Below are 27,559 nucleotides of genomic sequence, written 5' to 3'. Positions count from 1 at the left end.
CTTAGGCATTTGAAGTCCCTCCTTTTTTACACATTCTGCGCAAAAGATACTTTATGCCCCGCCCCATACATAAAATTCGGCGGGAATTTCTGTGAGGGGTGCAGAATGTTTAAAAAAGGAGGGACTTCGAATAATAATCTAAATGCATATATAGAGGTACCAGACATGTTTTGCACTGTAGTGTCCTCTGTGAACAATTATAGGAAAACAGATTGTGTCTAGTTTCCGATAGATGTCAACGCAAACAACAGCTGTGACATCTGATGGAACATGAATGCAGAAGCTTGACAAAATGATCAATTGGAAAACTATCCTGAGTCAAACACCTACGTGGTATGTTCCGTTCAATGCCTTTCAAAAATTTTAAAGAGAAAAAACTTTTGACGGAAAAGAACAAAGATCTCCACAACAAACATTTGCATATTTTTTTAAGAGTGACCCCAAATTTATAATCGGGAGTGTAGATGAAGAGATTTCAAAATTGTGCAACTGCTAATAAACGTTCATGTTAAGAATCCAATAATTTTAATTAAACTCAGGATATATGTAGATGCCTCCAGGAAAGTTAACATTTAAAGATTTGATTTTTGTTTGAACAAATTCATTGATGCTAGATGGTAGACCTAATGACAACTAACCCGTAAAAGCCCGGGACAAACTTTTTATTTAAAAAAAAATGTGTCTCAGAGGAGCCATGGCTGATTAAATTGAATTTTTTTTTAACATCATTCCGATGAGAGGTTCTTACAGAGTGATTCAGAATAACTGTCACCGATTTCACAAATATGCAATTCTCAATGGGTAAAATGGGTATATGTTCAAGTATTTTTGTTTTAAGTGTGAACAAATATCAGCTTGTATTGATAGTAGAATTTGAAATTTCATTCGTTTGTGATTTCAAGCAGCCATTAACGTCAAAATGGAGCATGGCATAAATCTGTAAAAAAATCGTGTGTTATCTTTTAGAAACTGAAATCTCTTCGAAAGAATGTAACATTTATTTTGCATCATTATAGAGGTACAAAAGAACCATGCTTGGAAAATCCGTTCAATATCAGAGCTTAAACGCATCACCAGGACTCAAAAAGTGCTGGAACTAAAGCGTGCGTGCCAGCTGTGGTTAATTTTCATGACAAATGTGGCTGATAATTAAGGTAAAGGGAGAGAGATTTGAAATAAATTATGCTTAGTTGAAGGTTATATATGTAGAATATCTGGAATATGATGATATCAAAAATTCATGCAAGCGTTCAATCGTTATGACCATTTTTAAAAGGGACAGTTATTCCGAATCACCCTGTACATTTTTTGAATAGTACTCCCCAGCAGGCCCCTCCCTCTTTGTTATAGATTCAAGAATGTGTTGGCACTGGGGTGTTTTTTCAATTTTCATCAGATATCTTACTTATCATTAAGAAAATATATTGATTTTTTTTTTCGAGGAACACCCGAAAACGATAGAGCACAATCATAAGACCCCATGCCTACCTTGGAATCGGTTCCGAATTTGCCGGATTATGGATGCATATAGTCAAATTTATTATCTATCATAACCACATCAAGCCTTCCATCAAATCGCATCTACTCGATGCAAAATGATCAATGGTACTTACAATGACAACCACAGAGCCAGATGGCCACCGTAGCACCGGTTCCAAATATTCTTGATTATGATTTCGTATGGCCTTATTTGATATCTATGATAACCATATCATCCTTTCATCACATCACTTCTACTGGATAACATATGACCAATGGCACTCAAACTGACAACCATAGAGCTAATGCCACCGTAGAACCGGTTTTGGGATATTCCGGTTTAAAGGGTGTTCCACATCAAATTGCAATCCGAAGGAAGGCGTGATCAGAGATGTTATGCCTCAGATCCCAGTGGCGCCGACTGGGATTGAACCCAGGTAATTACGCTTACCACTACACCACCGGAGCCGCTGCTCTCCAGAGCTGTAATCCTGTAAGCAAACTTGGAAGCAAGGGATATTCTATATAAATTCTATTCTAACTCTTTTCTGAAATGACTTCTAACTTTTCAGGGCCACCAATGTTACGTTGGTGATAAGTTTTAACCTCCGAAACCATACAGAGTGCGTCCCTGTCGCTTCAGAGCGTAGACGACATCCATGGCCGTGACGGTTTTGTGCTGGGCGTGTTCAGTACAGGTGACGGCATAACGGATTATAATTTGTAGGAACACCTTCAGCACACCTCGGGTTTCCTCGTAGATCAGACCGGAGATACGCTTGACACCACCACGTCGAGCCAGACGACCGATGGCAGGCCCTGGATGTTATCACGCAGAATTTCCCAATATCGCAAAGCTGCATTGTCTATATAATTCTATATAAAGCTCTTGGAAAAGAAGGCGCCAAGCGTCATCGGAAGGTTCTGCGTGTTAACATCCAGGGTATTACCAAGCCTGCCATCTGTCGTCTGGCTCGACGTGGTGGTGTCAAGCGTATTTCCGGTTATATCTACGAAAAAACCTGAGGTGTACTGAAGGTGTTCCTAGAAAATTCCGTGATGCCGTCACCTACACTGAACTCGCCAAGTGCAAAACCGTCACGGCCATGGATGTCGTCTACACTCCGAAGCGACAGAGACGCACTCTGTACGGTTTCGGGGGTTAAAACTTATCACCAACGTAATAAAACGGCCCTTTTTAGGGCCACCAAGTTCATTTCAGAAAAGAGTTAGAATAGAATTTATATAGAGTAATCCATGATTCACCTATTCAATTTGTCACTTAATACATCAAAATGATACAAAAATCATATAATTTGTTAGGGAACTAAATTATGCTCTATTTGTAGTCTTATCGGTGGGTTAAATTTATTTCGTTTCACTTTCATAAACTGAGAAATCCTCATCGTTGCATTCTCCTGCTGCGCGACATCTTTGAAATCGTCCGAACCGTTAAATAATACAGAGTACATAGAGTATAGACTTAAAGTACAGATAATACAAAAGGAGAGGAGCCAGTGTCGCTACTTTATAGCAAACTACTCATGATGGGAGGAGTCTGTGTACTTTACCGGCGTGTTCAAAAAGAAAGTCAATCAAAATTTCATTTGTTACATGCATGAGGCATGTAACAAAAGTGTGTTGATGAGTTCTTTGGCGTGAATGTTCCCGAAAAGTTCAGTATTTTGCTATAAGCAAATGCAAAACAAACAAATTTATTAACAGATTTGGGCAAATTTTGACCTGTTTCATGCCACTGGAAGGTATGCTGGTGATATGTATAAACGCGAATAACCACGAGTTCCAGTAATTATAGCAAAGCTTGCCATAAAGAAACCATCACAGTTCAGGGCCACCTCAACTTTCTACAAAAGAGTTGGGTTATGAAATTCACTTAATTCCAAAATAATATCCGAAACAACAAACTAGAAAATCGAACAAAAATTTCGTAGTCCTACGTCAACAATGCGGTCGTGTCTGGTACACCACCCTCCAACTTTTTTCTTTTGTTTGGTACATTTTTCCACTGCGACCAGTAATTTGATCTTTTGTTTGCTTACTCAATACACATAAACGGAGACGCTATTTTCAACTACCACTACTGAGGACAAGTAAAATAAATAAACAAATGTACAATGCCCCAGCTTGCTAAGGGATACCAATAGTTCGCCACGGCGAAAGTAAGCAAATTAAACGAAAATCAACGGCTCCGTAAAGCTAACGCGATTGAGCCTTCCAAATAAACGGAATGGATAAAAAAAACGAAAATCAGCTGCAGTGGCAACTGCTCTTCTACTTATCCAGATAGAAAATCACTACTGGGCAAGCAAATACACAATTTTTCTGCGGCACACAGCACAATTTCACACTAAATTGTCAATTAATTATCACAGCACTACGGACTAAACTATAACGTTCGCCATCAATACTATCAACAATTGATTGCTCTGAAGCTATCGGAACTTATCTGATAGATCTTAAAACTTGCCCGCAGTTCTGAACAGTGTTACTTCCACTCACTCGCTATAAAAAAATGTTTTTCAGAATTATGAAATCATGAGATGGTATAGTGATAATTAGTACTTGTAAGTTACAAGATGAAAACGCGAAGTATGTGTTTGACACATAAAATCTGTCAATATTGCTTTCAGTGCGTCACAATCAGCAATTTTACGACTCGTGAGTGCTCACTCTGAGTGAACGCTCACGAATCATAAGATCGCTTATTGTGACGCTCTGAAAGCAAAATTGACAAAGTGCCTGCTTCATAATAGCACAGTATTTTTCGATAGGCCTTAGTTCCAGTGCGTTCATGTCCTTGGGTACGAGAGTGACCCCGTTGGCTTCGTACCACTCCAAGACAACATTTGAATAGTGGCCCTAAGCTAGATCCGGCCAGAAGATCGTAGGGCCCTCGTGTTGCTTCAACAGAGGAAGCAGACACTTCTGCAAACACTTCTTCAGGTAGATCTCCCCATTTACAGTCCCGGTAGTCACGAACGGCGCACTCCGTTTGCCACATGAGCAGATCGTTTACCAAATAATAGTAGGGTTTTTGATCTATATTCCGTCCTACTAAGGACATCGCGCACTTTACCACGCTTTTTGGAAAGGGTTTGAACAAAACTCGGAATGTTTTCATCAAAGATAACTTCTAAATTTATCCACCTTTCCATACGTACCGTTGGATTTGATAAAGAGTCAAACAATGTTGAGATATTATTAAAAATCTAACACTGCTTCTTGCTTCTAAATTCGTCCTACGCGTTTCAATTCCGTCCAAACGCATTGAAACGCCATTAGATTTTCTTCGTCCTACGGATAAAAGGAGAAAAAGGGGATGCGCTAGGAGCGCTTCTTTTGTTTTGAGAACAATGAGCGTAAATATGCATACAATGCGCTCTAATAGGATTTATGTTGTAGCTAATGAACTAACGCATCGGAACAAACGTATTATTGTTTTGTGCATTGTGAAATCATTGATATTATTGATGATTTCTGCTCGATAGAACGGAAATGGGCGATTACGACGAAGTAGCGCTCTTCCCTATTTTTTGGCGAACTTTGAAAGTTTCTGCTTCATTACTTCTTCGGGAACATCAAACTTGTGCTGGGCGGTGAAGAACAGTAGCCTCGGAAGCTGCTGGAAGTCCACCTTAACGTAAGTCTTATCATTCATGATGAGACAATGAGGCTTCGTCAGCATCTTGGTGTACAGTTTCCGGGCCCGTGACTTATCGTATTTTGCCGTTCATCACGATTTTGGAGCCTTCTGCACTTTGTACGTATGCAGTCCCTCCCGGTCCTTGGCTCTCTGAACGAAAGACTACCTACACAAATGCATTTGGTGCTATTTTTGCCACATAGTTTGGTAGCGGAAGTTCCTATCTTGTGCTTAGAACGTTGAACACAGCAGGGAATTCTTTTGAAGTTGAGTTGTTAATGGAAGAGAAAGTCGATGAAGAGAATCGTTCAATGCAGATAGGACCTTTTGAAATGTTTATCTAGATTTCTCCTTTCATTCAATGCTCAGAGCTTCGTACTAACGTTTAATCACACGACTCACCGTTGACTGCACGATTCCGAGTTGTTTTCCGATGTCCCAAACGTTGCTTTTTGGGTGACGCCATTTTTCCAACTTTCGAAAAACTGACAGCGATAAAAGTACAGTGTAAACAATACACTCTAAACTACTTCTACCCAAAGTTTCAAGAGAGAATACCCTCCTAACCATATCAAGTGACATATCAAAGCACATCTACTCGACGAAAAATGACCAATGCCACACAAAACGACATCCATAGAGCTATATGGCCTCCGTATTTATAACTGGTTCTGACCCAAGTAACACATAAAACATCTTTTGAAAAAGAATTAGAACGGATTGTTGTATAAATGTATTATAAGAGATGCAGAAAACATCCTACGTTATATATGAGGTTTAAAGATGTTTTCTTCATACTTCTTCGATTAAACATTTTCTAAAATAGTTTTCTTTTGCTTTTATCTTTAAATGTTATTTGAACGTGCATCTTACAGTTTTAATACCACTATAAAACTTGTCGTATACAAAATCAATCCAGATTGACGTAAACATTGACGGTGCATTTGAGCCGGACTGTCTCTTCATGCCGTGATTGACAGTTTCTTATGAGGTATTCGGAGGTTTGTTATAAAGAAAGTTGAAAATACTTTTTTATGACATCTCATAAATTAATACAACTGAAAATGTGCAGGTTGTCTTATAAGGAGTTGAAAATACGTTTTAATAACATTCTGGCTATTAGATGTACGCTTTGCTACTAACAAAACGTCTTCATGACGGATCGAAGGCGTGTTGAACGAGAAAATAATTTTCATGCCATTGGCAAGAACATGATAGATACTTATAACAAACCTTTCATCAAGCGGTGTTGGTCTAGTTAGGTAGAAACAAGTCTACCACGCCAAGGACCAGTGATCGAATCCCATGCTCAAGATTTTTTTATTGTTTTTTTTTTGTCGCTGGTTTTAATGATGTTTCCAAAATACATGTTATAAGACCAGTATTTAGTTGTATAAGCTCCGCGTATTGCGCTTTTTAGGTTGTATAAATGTATTAAATGATGTATATTAAAGTATTAGTGATTCTTTGCGTTAGTCATTACAAAGTATTTTCAACTTCTTTATGACAAGCCGTGTTGCTTGGGGAATATCATGGTTCCACATACACGGATCGAAATCTCCTTATGCCTTTTGGCAAATTTCTATTCCTGATTATTCATAAAATGTATAAGTCAACTAATAAGCAGACGCTTTGCAAAAAGTTAATGAAGATCATGTGTCAAATGAAATGTATAAGCGGTCACACATACCTTTTATGCATTCTTATAGGACCTATGTGGTTTGTCTTATGGAATGTATAAGGCTGATGTTTTGGCAAAAATGTATAAGTAAAACACATTAATTAAATAATTGATTTTCGTTTCGTGTAGTCAAATCATCTTTAATAGTCACTTCAGAAACGGCTCAAGATAATCCGGATTGTTGTTCCATATGGTCGAAATGTCATGATTATGACAAGTGAAATGTCAAATCACATCTACATAAAATATGACCAATGACACTCATAACATTATCAATTTCACCATAACACCATTGTAAAACTAGTTTGGATATCTTTGTTTATGGTTGCAGTGAAAACATGAATAGAGCTAATTTACATTTTACAATAGGATCCAGGAAATGTGTAAATATTCTGAAAATTAATGATTAATCATTATCATATCATACGATACATCATCAAATCATATCTACTCAGCGAAATATTAATAACCACTTGTTTTTGGCTGTGTGGTCCCTCTGGGTCTATACTTAATGTTCTCTGAGCACTTCCACAATCTATCAAACCCGAAAAAATCATAAACAATGCTGGAAGTCTAATCCTGCCACCTTCAGTATGGTTTTGCTTTATAGCTATGGCTTAGCTTAGTGAGCTAAGTCAATGACATTCAAATTAAAAAAAAATAATTAAAATTGACACACTGAGGACGGCTTTAGATGTTCAAAAAAAATTGTATTTTTTACACGAAAATCCATTGTCTTTTTTTTTTTGGTTCAAATATATGGTAATTATTTTTAAAATATGTTTAAATGTATGTGGTGAAGATGGTTCTAAATAATCTCTGAAACGATCTGCGTCTTTGAACAGACCCAAAGCAACTGTCAGTCAACCAGTTCCACATACGCGATTAGAGTAAACATTCATCTACCTGTTGTGATAATAGGCGCTATCTACAATCCGCAAGACCAGTTTTTGAGTGGTTTTAAACCCCACCCGCAGGGGGACATAAACAATCATCTATACAAAAGGGGAAATGGCTCTAATGTTGGCTTATGGATCTAAGATTGGACTCATCGCTAAGAATCTGCTATTTATCAATTTTATCTAGATGAACGCGTCATTATTTAGAACGGTACTAATGGATATTTTTGGTCGTTAGTGAAAATTTAGTCGATTGCTGAATTTATGTATGGGCCCAAATTAGGGGCATTTAGGCCAACATTACATCCATTTCCCCTATATTACATTTTGTATGACCTGTTGATATTCGTTAAACTCTCTTCCCCCTTAAGGCCTAAACTCAATGTGTTTGGCAGTTGTCACAAACGACATCAAGATGTCTAACCGATGTCGAGTTGGTTCTACCTAGCTTTCAATTCCGACACGTAGGCTTACTCAGATCGGCATTTTTCGCTGCCGCTGCGCTTGGGCCTTTAATCTTCCAACTTCCTTCCTTGTTGATTCTCCAACTTTCCTTCCCTCTGAAAACATGAAAGGTTTCCATCCTTTGACATGGGCCCTGATCCAATTCCTATCGACTAGCTTGATGTTCTTGTTTAGGCTCTGCTGCTTCTGCTGTGATATCTTGCCGATATCCAGCACTTGCTTTCGATTCCGCCCCTCCATAATGTGTGTTCGATTCACCTTCTCTTATGTTTCTGAAATTCTGTCGGATTCAGTTCAGCTATATTATGCCATATATATCCGGAACATCTTATCTCGGTTTTTAGGTGGCCATATGTCTCTATCATTGTTGTTTTGAGTTCCATTGTCCATATTTCGTTGAGGAGAAGTGGTTTTAAATGGCAATGATATATAACAAATTTGACAATGTAGAGCCGTAATTTTGGATATCCGGAACCGGTTTTAAGGAGGCCATAACGCTGTGTTATTAATTGTTAGAGCTATTTGTCATATTTTGTCGAATAGATGTGATTTGACTTGTCGCTTGATATGGTTAAGATAAATAACACTTACCCATTTAGAACCATAATCCTGAATATATGAAACCTGTTCTACGGTGGCCATATAGCTCTATGGTTGTTGTTGCTTTTTTGATTTGTATTCCATCGAACTTGTTTTCCGTGCTGAGCACCAATGCTACCGACGCCAGGGAGGCAGCTGCCACACCTGGATCCTACCTATCGACCCATCAACTCATGAACCAGGGACCAACGGCTTTACTTCCCTTCCGAAGAAAGGCGTGATCAGAGATATTATGCCGCAGAACATCCTGCCAGTGCCGACTGGAATTAAACCCAGGCCTGCTGGGGTGAGAGGCAATCACGCTTACCACTACACCACCGGCGCCACTATGGTTGTTGTTATCCGGAGTGAAAAATGTTATACAATATAGACAAGAATGCTAAGCTCAGGATATCTGGAACTGCAGAGTTCTGTCAGTTAAATAATTTTGTACTAATTTATTTATATAGAGTGGAAAATTAAACTTTTTCAATTTAGCAATCAAACCTTCATGCCAAACACTGTCCAATACCTTTTTCTATGTCAAGAAGAGCAACTTCAGTTTAGCAGACTTCAGATTAGTTTGAACGAATTAAATTGGTAACTCTTAAGAGTTGATGAGTAGTTGAATGCCCAAGGCGAAATCCAAACTGCTCATCTGCAAAAATAGAGTTCGTATTGATGTGAAGCATCATTCTATGGAAAATTATCTCTTCAAAAAGTTTACTTATTGAAGAAAGCAAGCTTATTGGGCGGTAGCTAGAAGCTTTAGTTGGATTTGTATCCGGCATAAAAATTGGAACAGCTTTTGCATTTTTCCATTTTTCAGAGAAGTATGCCAAATGGAAACATCTGTTAAATAATTTTACCAAGAAAGACAAGGTATTAATTAAAATTGCATCATCAACTGGAGCTTTCATATTTTGAAACTTTTTAGATATAGATCTTACTTCGTCCAAATTAGTCCCCCAGGAAACATCAAACATATTACTCCGAGAGAAAATTTTCAGAAAATCCCGTGCAACCTGATTCTCAATAGGACTAGTAAGACTCAAACTGAAATTATCTTCTTCTTCTTCTTCTCCGCATTTCAAGCTTACTGCATATCGCATATTAGCTTATTGCGTGCTCTCAACTTAGTGTTCTAGATGCACTTCCACAGTTATTAATTGAGAGCTTTCGATGCCTGTACCATTTTTGCATCGGTATAATTGTGTGGCAAGTCCAATCATACTTCTATGCCCAAGGAAGTCGAGACATTTTCCAACCCGAAAAATTCCTAGACCAAACCGGGAATCGAACCCAGCCACCTCCAGCATGGTCTTGTTTTGTAGCTGCGCCTTTACCGACTGAGCTAAGGGAGGACTGAAATTATGGGAACCCTCGAATTGATTAGCAAGTTTCTGAGCATTTTGCAAATTTGTTATCAAAATTTTACCACCTTCTTTAGGCGCTGGAATAGGCGTTTGAAGTTTTTTCAAAATTTTTGTGAGCTTCCAAAAGTTTTTCGAAGTAGAATCTAATTTAGAAACATTATTTTCAAAAGTTTTACTCCTCAGGGCAGCGAATAAATTTTAATTTGTTTGTGTTCTTTGATATTGCCTCCTACGGACATTTTTCAGACGGATCAAGAGCTGGAGATCGTCGTCCAATAGAATTCAATCGAATTTAACCTAGCAGCTGAAGGAGCTCCTTCTTCAACTAGTAGTCAGAGATTCAAGAGCATAATTGATACTATCTTTGGTTTGCAAAGGAATGTTTGGATCGAAGCTATATTCTGTAAACGTTCTATGGCATGTTAGGCTGTTTGGATATTGAATAGTGTAATAACCTGCAGAACAATCATCAAACAAAATATTACCATGGCAATTGCTTTGAGCTTTGTTCCATGAGCAGTGTTTTGGATTGAAATCACCAATGGTGAAGAATTTAGACCTTTGACGGGTAAGTTTTTGAAGGTTTATATTCTTTGAAAAATCTCAAAATTTGACAAAATGGCGGGCATTTGAAAAAAAGTCATTTACCTAGTTACCGCCATTTTGTCAAATTTTGAGATTTTTCAAAGATTCTTGTTCATTCCATTCTCTGAACTATACTCTTCAAGAAACTGAGCCGATTTTCTTTCTAGGTGACGATTTGCGACTTCTAGGTTGCTCGCAGTTTTGGGAAGTACCCGCCGGGCAGCCGCCATATTGGACGCCATTTTGGATTTTGGGACTTGAAAAAATTCCCAGTTGTAGAGCAAGAATGAATAAAGATTTGACAAACACTCAGGTCTCTAACTCTTACCAGTTCCCTGGAAAAAAAATCCAAAGTTTAGGTCAATTGAACCGGAAATCCCCCTTAAGCCGGAAATGTTTAATGGAATTTTGCCCAGATGATGGATCATTCGTGAGCATTTCGAATTGATTACATCAGAAAGGGGATCAAGAAATTGCCTTTTTCTTTTCCGTTTAGGTACCAAGGCAGCAGTAATTTTTTTTTATGCAAATCGACTTCCAAGCAGATTACTATAAGAATCTGAAGGATCGAAGAGAATTTTTTTTTCTAATCGATATCCAAGCAGGATTACCTTGGGTAGGGTCCAAACAAGAATCGAAGAGGAATAAGAGTCGAATAAGGTTGAAAATTCGCAGGTAATATTGAGCACTGTGATGTTTAAATTTTTTGTAGTTTTAGGTAGCAGCAGGCATGGAAAATCATTTGCATTCATTTCGTGCATTCATTTACATTCATTTGCCCCTAACTTTTTTCATCAGCAGAACTCTGCAAAATGATATATGAAGCTTTTGTAGGTTTTGTGATAAACTACAACTTTTGTTAAGAACTCAAATTCGTATCTCTTAAGCATGACGAACCAGAGCAAACAGAATCCACTACTGTTTTTCAGTGAATGTATTTTACATTCACTGAAAAACAGTAACGAGTTCTGCTCACTCTAATTCGTGATGCATAAAAGATACAGATTTAAAATGTGACCAAAAGTTGCAGCTTATAACAAAACCTACTAAAGGTCTATACATCATTTTGCGGAATGTAGTTGATGAAAAAAGTTAGAGTCAAATGAATGTAAATGAATGCATGAAATGAATGTAAATGATTTTCCATGCCTGGGTAGCAGTAACACTTCCTTCAGCAAAAGCAAACGGATCCGCACGGCAAGAGAGCACGATACGGCCTGGGACCCGAAATGGAGCTGATTCATTGCGTTTAGGTTCTAAGTGGTCCATGCTTTATCTAATCAGACTTATCAAGTTAAAGCTATCAATTATACGTCAAACGGTATACCAGTGAACTGTTCATTGCAAAGTGGACAAGCTTAAATCTGAACAACTTTTCCGAAAACATCTATTTGAGCTGTATTCAAACTTGTAGCTGAGACAATTTCATACAAGTACAGTTATCAATATTTATTAGGGCTAAATGGTGAATTTTTAGAAAAATATAAACAAAAAGTTTCCTAAAAATTTCAAATGATTCGTGCATAAGCAGTTTCAACTCAGTTCAAATTTTGAGAGGATGATCAATACCCGATATTAAATTCGTTTGGGCACTTTCGACTAAAAATTGAAGATTTTGGATCATTCTAATATAGGGTAGAGCATAAGCACCCATTTCCATCATATCGAACAGAAACGTAAAATATATCAATGATTTTGACGTGGACGAATCAGTGTTACGATATGAATATTAACATTTCTTCTTCTCGAAAACAAAAGAGGAGCTCCCTTCATTTGTATGCTGAAGTGAATTAAATGGCATTACAATGTGTTGTGACGGAATCGAAGCTCGTATGACGGAATTGGAGTCGAGTCACGGTGTTAGGTTTGGTATCAACACGGTGTCTCTGGTAGAAAACATTAATAAAAAAAAATCAGTATCGCTAAAATACTCACCAAACGAAAGCTTATGCTCTCCCCTTTCAAATGAGACTAACCTCGAAATGTTCTATCGGGGGGTCTAGAACATTTTTTTCAAAACATAACATTTAAAAATGTATCCTTTGTGATTTGAATCTTATGGATATCGCATTAGCCATTTCTACGGTTATCTAAGTAGCCATGACAAATATTTAGATTTTTTTTTTAATTTGTGATCTTAAAAAAGGAATGTTTTAATTTTTATTCATTGAATTCAATTGTGAACAAGGATTGTTTAAAATATAACTAAAAATAATTTACAGTTTACAAATGTCCACTATTGTACATCACTGCAGCACGAAGAAGCGAAGAAATTCAGAGGTTTCTGGGGCCTTGACACAATTCCAAACAATTTGAAAATCGAAATGTACAGTTTCACTGGCTTGCTCCCCATATTTGCTCAAACCACTTCCAGTGATTTTACAAAATTCTGGGACATGATATCGCAAAATATGGAATTTGGAGCTATTGGGTAAGATGGCTGCAATCCACGTCCTAGAAAAGTTCTCAACCTTTTCTACGTAATCTTCACATAGATTTTCTTGAAAACAACCCTTGTAGACAAGATCAAATTGATCGAGTTCCTGCAATATAATTATTTTTATTATATTATTTTATTTTTATTGCAACGATAATTAAAATAACGATAACATTACTTGCAGTTCTTAGCAACTTCAAGGTTCCATCAGATTGCAAAACATGTCGATTTTGCAGCAGTTAGTGGCAATTCCGTCCGGTGAATCCGTATTTGCTGTGACGTTGGCAGGTACTGATACTTGCACAATCCATAGCAGTGTCTGAATCAATGGATTCTACCTTCTTGTAGATTGCATTTATAATTCCAAGCGTAATGTGTAAGGAAGGCGGTGGACAGAGGGTTATGATTTGGTCGTCAGATGAGCCGCACAGCAATGGCTCATCAATACAATTGAAAAAGTTTCTCGCCAGTTTATTTGCGGACCCCTGGCTTTTCCATGCCGCTGACATCTCACGAATATGTCCGAGAGTTCGAGGCTGTGCAGCTGTATTGCAAAGATTATTCTTCGGTGCGGTGCAATAAGGACAAGGAAATGTCGAGCTGTGTCCCATTATTCCACTAAGGAGGTTGACAATCTTCAAATCCCCGGCAACAAAGCACTTGAAATTGTTCAGGTGCAAGAGTGTACTCCATATATTTGCGATATTAGCATATTTCTCGGGGACTCCAGGAGCAACTGCTAACAGTAATAGCATTTTTACACCAGTATCCTTGCAATGGCCTCGTGTTTCATTCAACTTGGAGTTCGTGGTTTGAGATCTTTCGATAATGGACAGAGTCACTTTAAAAGAACCGCCCCCTCCGTCAACACCGATTTTACAGAACGAGCTTGTCAAATCAACGCCTCTTTTGCATGCATGAAACATGCTCTACCAATCCTTGCACGTCGTTACAATAGACCACTGGCTTCAAAACCATTTCTTCACTATCGTTCAAATAGAATGGTAATTCAGCTACCTCGAAAAAACGCTGGAGTGATTGGTTTAGGATTGTTATTTTGGAAGAGACGTTGGGGCAGATTTCGATGTCTAAGCCCCTTAGACAGGTGCTCATTTGTAATGTCCGTCTGGTACTCAAATCGCAAGTCTTTTTTATCAAAAACAAATCGTCAGCGGACAGATGTGGTTTCCTTTTCACCTGAATACCAGTAGTAGTGGATTTCCAGCTGGATGGTAGTCCGTGTAGATTAGAGAGCTTTACCAGACCATCTCCATCCGTGGGTTTGTCCCTAATATACTTCGCAACGACAGGGTCTCCAGCATCTTGAGCGTTCTGGATAATCCCGAGCAAATTGCGCTTCGCTACAGTCTTCGTTCATGTATGTCGTTTACCTTTTGCCATTTCCGAATAGCAATATGGACACAAACTCAACTGGCACTTTTTTTTCGCATTACCCGAGGAGCTGGGTCTGCCACGTTTCCCCTTGGATTTAGGTGAAATTATCACTCTTGCAGCAATGCATATCTCGCATGCGCAAATATCAGCGCTTCGAGTGGCAAGTTTTAAATTGTACTTATACTTGTACAGCGTGGTATTATCAGAATTATTCTGATTACTATTCGAATAAACTATAAACGAACATGCTCGACAAATTTTTGTAGGATAATACCAACCTAACGATCTAACATCGTGAAGAAAGTGTTGTTCGATAATATCAACCACCTTTGTTGATAGTGGTTGAAGATGCAGCTTCTTCAAGCACAGTATGCACGCCACCAAACGATTTTCTTCGTGACTTTTCGGTTTCATGTTTAAGTTTTGCTGTTAGAATTATATGTGTATATAGAAAAACGTTTGAATATTTTTTAATTAGATAGAGCCATACCTTTTTTCAGCAAATCAAAACGATGACACAAAACAACAAAAGTTCACTTTTTTACAAGGAACAAATACCAGTTGGTTCACAATACCACGTGCGCAGAATGCATATGACAGATAGGCTTTTAGAGTCATGACCTGCTACGATCAAATTGTATCCAAATCATAAGTTCCACTGATTTTTTTCAAACCATCCTTTGAAAAGGATGATTTTTGATAATTTTCAACCGTAATCCATACAAAAAAAAATTCTAGACCCCACGATAGAACATTTCGAGGTTAGTCTCATTTAAAAGGGGAGAGCATCCCTAATAAAAATATACCATAAACGAATGATAACCCAAATGATTGAACTATTCCACAAATGGTTTGGATTATATCCAGAACACGTCGTTAAGGAAAATAACCATAACAATTTTATTAGGGATAACCCGCATAAACGCGAACCATAAATTGACCTTACCTAAAATGGTTAAAAATTGTTTATAATCCCTGCTAAACTTTAACTGAAATGGTTATAGAACTTTACATGAACGTTTAATGATAAAGTTTCAACCTTATGTATTATGGTTTTTTGGAACTGGACCTTACAAATAATGGGTTGTTAAGAACCATTACCATTCCAAATTCTTGTTTTCTCCATACATTTTCGGAAAGAGAACTATATTAGAACCTTTTAACTTATGGTTTGAGAACTTTAATGGTAATGGTTATGGTAGTCAGTAAGGTCCACGAATGGTTTTGTAACATCGATCAACTTTATGTGGAATATATCGCGAATTGGTTGCCTGTAATTTACTGATTACCAATTCACGATATATTCTACGTAAAGTTGAGCGATAATACAAAACCATTAATGGACCTTACTGACTACCATAACCATTACCATTAATGTTCTCAAATCATAAGTAAAAACGTTCTTATATAGTTCTCTTTCTGAAAATGTATGGCGAAAACAAGAATTTGGAATGGTAATGGTTCTTAACAACCCATTATTTGTAAGGTTCAGTTCCAAAAAACCATAATACATAAGGTTGAAACTTTATCATTAAACGTTCATGTAAAGTTCTATAACCATTTCAGTTAAAGTTTAGCAGGGATTATAAACAATTTTTAACCATTTTAGGTAAGGTCAATTTATGGTTCGCGTTTATGCGGGAAGCTTTCGTTTGGTGAGTGTTTTAGCGATACTGATTTTTTTTTATTAATGTTGTTCTACCAGAGACACCGTGATCAATATCTCAACAAATTGTTACTCTTTATCAAATTTAATGGTACTTATTGAAATGTGACTATATTTAAAAGTCATCTTTTATGTAAACATTCCATTAGTTGTTCAACCCCGATCGTAAGAGAGAGGTATAGCGCGGGATCTGCTTAGTATGACGGAAATTAGATCTTAATCCTACGCTGAAGTCCGTGAAGTTCGTAATAAATTGAAGCTCTTTTCTATGATCCCCACTCCGTCCTCTTCTTCCGTTACGTAATTTGTGAGCCAACCCTAAGTGATGTGCACGAAACGTTAAAATTCGATCTCCTAATTTTAAGTACTGCCTAAAAATTACTCCGAGATCAGTTGCAGGTCTGCTTACAATAGTTCAATTTGCTCAACTTCCTACGGAAGACTCGCCATCCATCCAAATACATCTGTGTGTTGATCATTTTTTTCCATCCTTCCTTCCAATTGCAGCAATTCAACCAGCAGCGAGTTACAGTCCTACAACAGCTATGTGCATATTTAATCATCTGGGTAAACATCATAAATATAGACAGCGTCTCCCTGGGTAGCCGCCGACGGACAAATCCAAGACTACAAAGTGGACGCGCCGGAAGTGCTATTTACTACTTCTACTACTGCTCAGTGGAAATAAAACTCAATCCCTTATAGTTACGAAACAGTTTAACCGTACTACCAGGAAGACTTGGCGGGAGAGTGTTTCACGGGAAGGACCACGTCGGAGAACCAATGTGTACGGATTTGCGGCGACCGGCCGGAGTTGGAACAACTCATTAAATAAAGAACGAGGTAAGTTGATAAGAGCATCAGAAAAAGTTTTTGATAGTTTTACGGTCGGGTACCCCGATGGTATTTCATTGCTTTTGTGCGGTTGAGGGTGAGGGATAAATTTTGATGGTAGAAAAAAAATTTGCTTCACAACGAGCTGGGTTCGACCCAGTTTGGGGTGCAGATTTATAACGAAGATAAATAAGTTTCTCGGACGTCTCCTCCGCATGTGAAAAGTTGGATCATAACTGAGTAGCGTGCATGGGGATTTAGGGGAAGTTGCACCCGAAACCGAGCGGGAAGATGGTTGGAACGGGAGTTCTAAATCTATTGAAATTTGTTCCAAGAGGGTGAACGTTGCTAATGGCTGCAGTAAATTATGCTTGAACAAACTGATAATTTTTGCAGCTGGGGCAAAGTAATCAAGTTGAATGGGTGACCTTTGCTTTTGAGCGCAGTCACTGGTGAATGGGATATGCGAATGGAGATTCCTGGTAACGATATGGTGTCATGTAGCTATATTTTTGAAAACGACTATGGTCATATATTTCAATATTTTTTAGAAGTATATTATAAAGTCAACTCTCGCAAACTAAGGGAATTTGAAGGGATTATCTGACTTGAGGATGTTTAGATTAGGAATTAATTTTATATATTTAATATATTTCAGTATTGGAAAATAGTACATTCCTAGAGAACTCACAATCGGGGCTCTGAAGGGTCCTCTTAATACTTCCATATTCCTTCAATCCTCCTGGTCAGCACCACAGTTTCATGTGGTCTGGCAATGCGTCTACTCTGTTCTAACTAACCAAACCACTGAATACATTAACTGCCGTGAAATGAATGGTTTCGGTGGAGCATTTTGTTGGCGTCATCATATCAGCTTCCAAACACCTTCCACCCGCTACAGGCATACACACCATTTGTTCAATTGCAGCAGCAGCAGCATATTAGCATTTAGCTCCATCCACCTTTTCCATGTGGAAACGACAACGGCCGGGGAATCGAACAATGAGAACATAATTTAATTTTACCTCATTACAATCGAGCCAGTTAGATCGCGTCTCCTCCGTGAATGAGCACTCTCATTCACACACACACACACACACACACACATACCAAAGTCGGATGCCTGGCTGCAGATCGGTGGGCTCTTGAGGTTAGGAGCGTGTATTGCCACCGACCGCACCGTTGCACACCTTTCTTCTTTGGGTCTATGTTCCGTTCGATTCAGCTGTGGGCTGACCCCCCTTCTCGAGTGGCAATCGGAAAGCGGTGTGCATACAAGTCCCAGCTGAATGTGGCCGTGGTGTGGCGGGATCTGTTTGAAGTGGCCCCACCGAAAGGCGTCAATAATGGTCTCCCAACTATGTAGCAGCAGCAGCAGCAGAGCAAATCCACGCCAACTGATGAATCGATTTTAGTTAACCCTCTTCGAATTCAATGGAACTTTGCATAATTGTTTACAATGGGGCAATGAACCAAGTTGGTGCTGGAGTTTGGATATTTTGACCCTTGTCTGAATTTGCGAAATGTAGAGGACATTTTTCTATAAATCATAGCACGAAAACGGGTCATCTAATCGAAATGAGATCTGAAATAAAGTTGTAGGAAACTGCATTGCCTTTTCAGAAAAAAAATACATACTTATAATCCTCAAAATCAAAAAAAAGTACATTTATAAGAATTGAAACGTACCGTAGAACGGGGCTACATTGATAGTTTTTTTTTAAATATATTCTAAATATTTTTTGCAGCAACTCATGTTTCTCAAATTTTGTTTTTTTTTCAACAAGTACTGAGGATCCTAGAGTCAATTCGTTACTGATATATTTAATGGAAATTAAAGCATTTGCTCTATTTTGTTAGTATTTTGACCGAACATTAGTATTTTGATTTAGGGTTACTTTGATAACGCTCGATGAATGTAGAAGAAAATGCGTTAAACTCAAATAATTTAGTTCTTGAAATATAAAACTTTGAATGAGTATATCAACATAAATATAATTTCAAAATGTACACACAATTTAGTTCTCTCTCATTAAAACTAGGATACGGGCTATGTTGTCTCACCATAAAACGTTAAAAAACTTAATTTTTGGAACATTTACTTTTCAGTTTAACGATGAACTATAACGTTAGGATGGTTTTTGTCCAATTTTTTGGTCTTTGTACTTGATCTTCTTCAGATTATATAAAGTTGCTTTCGTTCAGATTAAAAATCTTTACAATCTTAAACAAAAACTATCCCTGAAGAAGATTCCAACCCCTAGATCGAGACGTTGACGATGATAAAACTGCAAAGCTTTTTATTGAAGACTGAATGCCGAAATAAAATGACTAATTCGTCAAAATCTTTAAACTTCCCCGAAATTCTAGACTTTTCTGAAGTTTTCGGATCATCCTTGATGTGTTTCCCGTCGATCTTGTTTTCCGTGCTGAGCACCAATGCTATCGACGCCAGGGAGGCAGCTCCAACACCTGGACCCTATCTATCGACCCATCAACTCATGAACCGGGGACTAACGGCTTTAATTCAGAGATGTTATGCCTCAGAACATTCCGGCGGCACCGACTGGGATTGAACCTAGGCCTGTTGGGGAGAGAGGTAATCACGGATTATTCCAGAATTCATCAGAGCTTTTTTTAAATCTTCTGCAATTTATTAATGAAGCTTCTCTGAAGATTTCTGATCTGCCTCGAAATATTTGGAACATCTCTGAAAATAGTGGGACTGCGTAGAAATCTTTAAACTTCTCTAATGTTCTATGATCTGCTGAAGTTTTCATAAATTCTCTGCGTTTTTTGGAAATTCTAGGAATACAGGCATTAATTGAACAGCCCTGAGGTGCTCGAAGCCGTCCTGAAGTTGTCGCCATTCTTCAGAAGATCTCGGCTGCGCCGATGGTGTAGTGGTAAGCGTGATTACCTCTTACCCCAGCAGGCCTGCAAGGGTGTAGCCAGGTTTCGAGCTAGGGAGGGGCGAAAAAAATTTACTATGGAAAATTTGGCCGAATGCCATTTCACCGAAAGCCTTTGTGTTGCTGAGTTTAGCCCCTTCTAGCTATGCCTATGGGTCTGGGTTCAATCCCATTCGGCGCCGCCGGGATGTTCTGAGGCATAACATCTCTGATCACGCCTTTCTTCGGAAGGAAAGTAAAACCGTTGGTCCCCGGTTCATGAGTTGATGGGTCGATATAGAAATTAATCGACCCCTCAAATTACATTCGAGTAAATTTCTAGAAACTGATTTTATAAACATGGGGTCCCTGAATCCGAATAAGATGCTAAAATCTTTGTGCGAGGTGTATTTTCAGCAGAAATTATTAAAAAAAATTAATGTACACAATTTCTATAAAATTCACAGAAAATTTATGAAAAATTTAATGGTAATTTTTTTAATAATTTAAGCTCACTGACAGTTAAATTAAACAAGCCACTTTAAAGTCAATGATTACAACCGTTTCAACCCTACGACCATTTGTTTGAATGCTGATATTGAATGCTATTGAACTCCAATTCAGGATTTTTCTGAACTTCGGTTAAATTCCTTGAACTTTTTAAAGTTTCTCATAATTTTCATGGTGTTGTTCTGAATTCATCGAAAAAAACGTTCAAGGTTTTTAAAAAGTCTGGACGTCCCTAAAGTTATTGCGACAGCCTTAAGATATCTGAGCTACCCTGATCATCTCTAGACATATATTTTCTGAGGTTCTTGGACCTCCTCTAAAGCAGCGTTTCTCATGCTGTGGGTTGTGACCGATTGGTGGGTCGTGGGCTGCTCTATGGTGAATCGTGAAAAATCAAACAACTTTGTCAGAAGTATTAAAATTTTCTTATGCTGAATTGAATCTCTTATCGGCATCGAACTCCTTTAATTATATTGGCGCATGAAAATCATTTAAGAATTACCAAAGCATTTGCGGTCTTCGGATTCATCACATGAAACACGGTAGCATTCGACTATGTTTACACACTAAAGGTCCGCAGTATGCTGGAGTACGCCGGTCCCATATGGACACCGTATCATCTAGTCAGGACTTGCCTATCGAACAGGTGCAGAAAAGCTTCATTAAATAGGCTGTGCATAAGCTGCCATGGCGTGATCCGCTTTACTTGCCAGAATACCCAGCACGATGTAAACTGGTCAATTTGGTAACGCTATCCATCAGACGGATCAATAAGGAGCATCTTTATCCGTGGTCTATTGACAGGCCAAATAGATTGCCGTATGTTGCTAGAACAGGTAAGGATCAACGTTCCTCAACGCCAACTTCGAAGTCGACATTTGTTATCCCTTCCCTTACACCGGACAAACTGTGGCTACTACAACCCAATGAGTTATATACAGGTGAGGAAATGATCGTAAAATGATATTCGTGTAGTGCACAATATGTTATAGTGTTTGTGAAGTATACCTTCCGTGACGTCAAACTCCACATTTTTCATGTTAACTTTTTAGGAGTTTTTCGTCATCACCGATTGTTTACCTCTTTTTTGCTACTAATACCAACAAATACCCTCTTGTGTCACACCTGTATATACCTCATTGGAGACCAATGGCTTTTGTGAGTTTTAGGGTCGATTTAACGTTTTTAAGAACGATTATTGGGCCATTTTTGTGGTTTTAACCATTTTTAGTTCTAATACTACTTTGTTGTTATGTGCTACTCATGCATATCGATAATTCTGTAAGTGTTTTCCGATAAATTTAGACATTTTAGACCGTTTTTTGGACTGATTTGGCGTTCAAGCACAATTTTGTCGTTTTTACGTATTTTAAATTTGTTCTTCTTCTTATTATTATTATTATTTTCTTCTTATTCTTTTTCTTCTTCTTTGCATTTAAAACTAATTGTTTTTGGCATATTAGCTTATTGCGTGCTCTCAACTTAGTGTTCTAGATGCTCTTGCACAGTTAATAATTAAGAGCTTTCAATGCCTGTACCAATTTCGCATTCGTATAACTGTGTGGAAAGTAAAGTCATACTCTATTCCCACGAAAGTCGAGAAATTTTCTAACCCTAAAAATTCCTAGACCAGACCAGGAATCCAATCCAGCCGCCTCCAGCATGGTCGTGCTTTAGGGAGGCCCCTAAAGATCTTTGAACTTCAATACTGTTCTCTAGACCTGAGTTTCTCAGACATTTTCCTCATTATTTCTATACATTAATTCATCTGAAAAGTGTAGGTGTAGTGTAGGAGTTGAAATGATAATTCATATGATGCCTTCAGTACTTATCAAAACATCTTTATGAAGAAACAACTGCATTTACTCTTAAATATAATATCCTGCTAATGACGAGAATATCATAGATAGAAAGTCTAAGTTAGCCATCTTTCAGAATTAGTCTAGTTATGAAGTTAGATATCTATCACGCCAAGGACCAAGGTTCGTATGAACCTGGTCTATATGTACAAGGTGTGGAGATCTAGCCCTGGCGTATTTGATGGTAAGAGGTAATAGACGGATTTCACGCCAACTCGTCTTCGGAGTTGGCAGCACCCTCTCAGAACCTTATGAAACTTTGTGGGTGTGGAGACTTAGCAATTTTAAGCAACTTTGAGTACTTATTTTTTTCAAAATTTATCTCGCCTAACATTTGATAAGGGTCAAAGTTTTTTGTCGATTTTTTTTTTCAAATCGATATAGCTTAAAAATGACAAGCCTTACAAAATAGTGATGTATGGCGAACTTTTAGCAAATAATCTGAAATTTTATAAAAAAATTTAAATAAATTAAAAAATTGGTTTCTACACTCTAAAAAAATATATTTAAAAATTAAAAGTAATTTTCCCAAAAATGGTACCCCTCAGATTTGCTTGATATTTTTTTCTCATGAAAGGCAATATAATTACCTAACTTTTCTTCATACATCGCAAAGTGGGCGCTTTTAAGAAAAAAAAGTTGTTCGAACAACAACTTTTTCATGTTAATTTTTTTTTAGCGTGTTTCACTCAAAGTCGAATAGTAATACGCGCACAACCTTATTAAAATCCGTTGAAACTTAATGAGCATAAAGATTTTGACCTTTTGATAATCTGGGCGTGCTTAAAACAAAAATCTAGCCTAACATTTGAAAGGGCCTAATACAGAGGATTTTCCTGCATTTCGAATGGTGTTTTAATAAATGAAAACTCTAGTGTTTTTGTTTAGTGCATAATTTATTTTCCTATAATTCTCCATACATAATTTGAGTTTTTCATTGATTATTAGTCTATCGGAAACAGAGTGAAATTTTTCGGAGTTTCCTTTGAATGTGAAAATCGCTTAGTAGAAATTATGTTTTGAGAAATAGGTACAAAACAATGAAATTTTTGTGTACCAGGTATAGTTTTTACATGACTGAACAGCTCCTTGAGTTCATCGGACATCTTTGTGTATTGATCATTTGATATGAAGCAGAAGTTCAATTTTGTTATGCTTGTATCTGTTTGTTTAACTGCCCAGTCATACAGTTCTTGTGGAGTTGTGATTGTGTTTCCATAATCTCGAGCAAGACTTGCTCTCTTTGCCATTCGTTTGAGAGTTCCTCCAATTGCGTCACATGGGCCTTTCCCATGAGACGTTGCGAAGAAGTGCCATTCTGCTTCCAATCCATACTTGGACTTGAAGTTGCACAAACTGGCAAAATTCTTTTTATTTTTGTAATGAGCCGCTGCTCCATCTGACATGAAAGTAATTTTTGTGAAACTAATAGATTGTTTAATGAAATCTAACAATTTTGATATAAATAATTGAACTGCTATTGTATCATGGGTCAATACTTTTGAAATAATAATAAAGCTTAAATTTTCCAACTTGTTTTCTTTTATGTAGTAAATTTCGAAAGGATGTATCGTAGCTTGATTATTGTTCCAATGATACCCCTGTGCTGAGTTTTGAATAATAAATGAATAATTTTCAGAAAAGTCGCAAATCACTAAAATTTCACCGTTTTGAAGAGAATTTTTTTTATTACTTAGGTAAGATGATTGCTCTTTATGAATAAAATCATGGGTTATGAGCTTTTCAACTTTTTCCGTCAAATATTGAACGAACTCATCTGCAGGTTTAATAATAGTTTCCAAATTACAACGGTCGGTAGTCAACCACTGTTGAAATAAAACTTCTTCCATATCATCTGCTTCTAATACTGATGTAAGTTCCCTCACGATACTATCTGTGGAAATGCATTCTTCACATGTACGATAAAAACAATCTATGGTTCTAATAGGACTACTGCAAAGTATTTTGTCTGCAATTTCTTTATATGAATCAAATTTTACACTATTAATAATCAATTTAACATTTTCATGTATAGTACAGACACATACATTATGTGTACCTGTACTATCCAACAGTATGCAATGCTTTGGTCGGAGCTGAGTGAACGAAGTAAATCCGATTTTAACATTTTTGTATTTCTCTTCAAAAATCATAAAAGCCTCTTTAAGAGACATCATCAATAAACGTTTCTGAACATGCTCTTTATATCCATTTCGATATTCAGAAACATAATCATTACTTCCTGGCATAGGCCTACTAATATCATCACTGTCAAAGAAATTTAAAACAATTTGTTTTTCAGTATCATTAAATCCATGACCACTTCTTGCTTTCTTACTACAAAGAATACCTTGTTCTCTGACTAGCCTTTTCATCTGTTTCACTGTATGATAGGGTGCATTAAACTCATTAACTATTTGATTCACTGACCATGATTTAGGGAGCACTGATAACACTTTTAATTTGTCATTTGTACTCGTAGAAGGCAAATTAAATTTCTCCTTTAACTGCATGATCATTTCGTCAAAATCATTTGATTTGTTGACATCGTCTGAATCCATCCCAAATATATTTTTACGCACTGCCTTTGTGATCTCTGCAGATTTTTGAACACGATAATTCATACTTCTCATACTTCTCGATGAAATTGGTGATAACTGTAAGGTTGAAGCTATACAATTGAATTGTTCCACATTATATGGACCTTGGATCTGATCCGCTGATGGGATTGATTCTAGCGATGGATCTGTATCTGTAAAATTAAAGAAAAGAAAAAAAAATATTACCACACATTAATATATAACGCTGTTAAGGTGATAGTACCATGAACGGGGGTGGTTTTGATAATAGGGGTAACTTTGGTAATGCAGCTAAGCCAAAAATTTATGACTTAAGGCACATCGTACGCAATATTTTGGATAGGAAACCGATGTTCCCTTCCAAAATAATGAATACGAAGAGCATTAAGTCATAACTTTTTGGATTAGCTGCATTATCAAAGTTACCTCCATTATCAAAGACATCCCCGTTTACGGTACATCGAAGCCGCATCTGAATTTTCCCCATGTTTGTGGAGCACGAGCTGCATAAACCGCATATCGTACAGTCGTGAAAATTTGATAGATTGTTCACCGAGGTTGGCCTACCAATCGATCAAATTTGTACGATAAGCGGTTCATCCAGCTCGTGCTCTAAAAAAATGTTGAAAATGAAGTTGTATCTTCGATGTACAATCCTTAAACCACACAGTTGAAACAGTTAAAGTTATTATTATTTACCTAGTGTATCATCAAATTCCTGATGTTCTGATTGCTGATGACTTGTTGATGGTTGCGGCTCTTCAAACTTCCGAGCATGGCTTGATTCTTTTCCATCCGATCGCCTCTTTTTCGGGAGAGGTGTCCTATTGTGCACTAAAATTCCACGACACGATTCACAAATACGCATTGTTACATCCAATTGATGATCAAAGCCCCATGAATGTATTTTCTCTATGAGACTTGATGATAAATTACGTAAATTATTGCGGCTGCAATTGGGATTGTTTATGTTGGCACTACATTGCACCCTTTTAATAATCAATTCAGCAGATTTTTCCATTGTTGTATATATAAACACTTTTTCGTTTCAACAACTATGCAGCACTACACTTTCAACAACTATGCACTACAGCAACTATGAGCATTGTTGTGATATCACCAAACTTAAATATTAGATTATGTCGGTAGAAACAGACTGCGGTGCTTTAAGTTTATACCTTATATCTCTCATGTGACTACCTGCGTTGTTATATAACTGCTATATAGCAGGTAACTTAACGATTATTTTAGGCATGCCTTAAATAATCGTTAAGTTACCTGCGCTATTATATGTATTCACTTGAGAGATGAGGTATAAACATATATGCATATTGCTTACTAATGGACACACCTTATACATAAAAATAAATGAATGATTATTTTTCTAATTAAATTAATCACAAATACATGAATTGAAATCTTTTCATGAATAAAACATACTAAGTGATTTTTACTTAGTTTACCTGTTGATTTGGAACAATTTGAGGGTGGTTTTATAGAAGTTGGATAGAGTGTATACATAAATTATAATACAATCCATCACAGGAAAGTGCAAACCATGCTGAGATGGCTGTTCCTCATTAGAACGTTTTGTTCTGAACTCTTATTGGACGATTTGCAGGTAACTTCTCTGTACCCTTTTCAAATGTTAGGCTAGATTTCGCCCAGATTATCGAAAAGTATACCCATAAAGTTTAATCGAATTTTAATAAGGTTGTGCGCGTATTACTATTCGACTTTGAGTGAAACACGCTAAAAAAAAATTAACATGAAAAAGTTGTTGTTCGAACAACTTTTTTTCCTTAAAAGCGCCCACTTTGCGATGTATGAAGAAAAGTTAGGTAATTATATTGCCTTTCATGAGAAAAAATATCAAGCAAATCTGAGGGGTACCATTTTTGGGAAAGTTACTTTTAATTTTTAAATATATTTTTTTAGAGTGTAGAAACCGATTTTTTATTTTAGTTAAATTTTTTTATAAAATTTCAGATTATTTGCTAAAAGTTCGCCATACATCACTATTTTGTAGGGCTTGTCATTTTTAAGCTATATCGATTTGAAAAAAAAATCGACAAAAAACTTTGACCCTTATCAAATGTTAGGCGAGATAAATTTTGAAAAAAATAAGTACGCAAAGTTGCTTAAAATTGCTAAGTCTCCACACCCACAAAGTTCCATAAGGTTCTGAGAGGGTGCTGCCAACCACTGGATGAGTTGGCGTGAAATCCGTCAATAATGTAAACTTTGCGGGAGACGATGGTGACGACGTCATAACATTCGAAAGCAAATTTGCGAAATAAGAAGTAAAACAAATCGTAGCTTTTTTTGCATGATGATTTTGCTTTATTGTATTCATTTGTAAAATCGTCGGCAAATATTAACTGGCGATTTGTATTTTTATGATAGCTCCTTACTTGAAAACAGGCAAACACTCACAAATAGGCCGCTTTTTCATGATATACAGTGTAAACATTCAATAATCAATATTTTATCTCAACATTTAGTGGCATACCATTAATTAATTTTGGTAACATACATGAATTTTCTAGGCAAGCGCCGATCGAAACAAAAGCTATAACGTCGCTACAAGGGTGATTGAGTGAACGAAAGAAACGAATCGTGCGAAGCGGAATGAAAGCCGAGTGAAAAACGAAGTGCAC

The 27,559-nt window shown here is 37.2% G+C and overlaps 1 protein-coding gene across 1 annotated transcript in view; it reads left to right on the top strand.

Moving 5' to 3' along the window:
- Positions 1-27,559, top strand: part of LOC135709902 (netrin receptor unc-5-like) — a gene marked incomplete at its 3' end in the record, with an annotated part of 243,414 nt that overhangs the window by 27,549 nt on the left and 188,306 nt on the right. The window contains exon 2 of the mRNA XM_065232349.1: positions 16,734-17,069. The remainder of the gene's footprint in view (positions 1-16,733; positions 17,070-27,559) is intronic.

This window comes from Ochlerotatus camptorhynchus, unplaced genomic scaffold (genome assembly GCF_037179485.1).
Source record: "Ochlerotatus camptorhynchus isolate MF236.1 unplaced genomic scaffold, CSIRO-AGI_Acam_v1.1 ptg000367l, whole genome shotgun sequence".
Taxonomy (NCBI): Eukaryota; Metazoa; Arthropoda; class Insecta; order Diptera; family Culicidae; genus Ochlerotatus; species Ochlerotatus camptorhynchus.
This window is presented reverse-complemented; position numbering and strand designations above follow the sequence as displayed.